We start from the raw sequence: 1,051 nt of genomic DNA, 5'->3' as shown, positions 1-1,051 counted from the left end.
GAAAAAGACAAAGTCAGAAATAGAGAAAAGACAAAGTCAGAAATAGAGAAAAGACAAAGTCGGAAAAAGACAAAGTCAGAAATAGAGAAAAGACAAAGTCAGAAATAGAGAAATGACAAAGTCGGAAAAAGACAGAAAGTCAGAAATAGAGAAAAGACAAAGTCAGAAAAAGAGAAAAGACAAAGTCGGAAAAAGACAAAGTCAGAAATAGAGAAAAGACAAAGTCAGAAAAAGACAAAGTCAGAAATAGAGAAAAGACAAAGTCGGAAAAAGACAAAGTCAGAAATAGAGAAAAGACAGAAAGTCAGAAATACAGAAAAGATAAAGTCAGAAATACAGAAAAGACAAAGTCGGAAAAAGACAAAGTCAGAAATAGAGAAAAGACAAAGTCAGAAATAGAGAAAAGACGAAGTCGGAAAAAGACAAAGTCAGAAATAGAGAAAAGACAAAGTCGGAAAAAGACAAAGTCAGAAATAGAGAAAAGACAAAGTCGGAAAAAGACAAAGTCAGAAATAGAGAAAAGACAGAAAGTCAGAAAAAGAGAAAAGACAGAAAGTCAGAAATACAGAAAAGATAAAGTCAGAAATACAGAAAAGACCAAGTCGGAAAATGACAAAGTCAGAAATAGAGAAAAGACAAAGTCGGAAAAAGACAAAGTCAGAAATAGAGAAAAGACAGAAAGTCAGAAAAAGAGAAAAGACAAAGCTGTAAAAAGACAAAGTCAGAAATACAGAAAAGGCAAAGTCAGAAATAGAGAAAAGACAAAGTCGGAAAAAGACAAAGTCAGAAATAGAGAAAAGACAAAGTCCGAAAAAGACAAAGTCAGAAATAGAGAAAAGACAGAAAGTCAGAAATACAGAAAAGATAAAGTCGGAAAAAGACAAAGTCAGAAATAGAGAAAAGACAAAATCAGAAATACAGAAAAGACAAAGTCAGAAAAAGACAAAGTCAGAAATAGAGAAAAGACAAAATCAGAAATACAGAAAAGACAAAGTCAGAAATAGAGAAAAGACAGAAAGTCAGAAACAGACAAAAGACAAAGACAGAAAAA

The sequence above is a fragment of the Heterodontus francisci genome, unplaced genomic scaffold (assembly GCF_036365525.1).
Source record: "Heterodontus francisci isolate sHetFra1 unplaced genomic scaffold, sHetFra1.hap1 HAP1_SCAFFOLD_86, whole genome shotgun sequence".
NCBI classification, from domain to species: Eukaryota; Metazoa; Chordata; class Chondrichthyes; order Heterodontiformes; family Heterodontidae; genus Heterodontus; species Heterodontus francisci.
Note: the sequence above shows the minus strand (reverse complement) of the source record.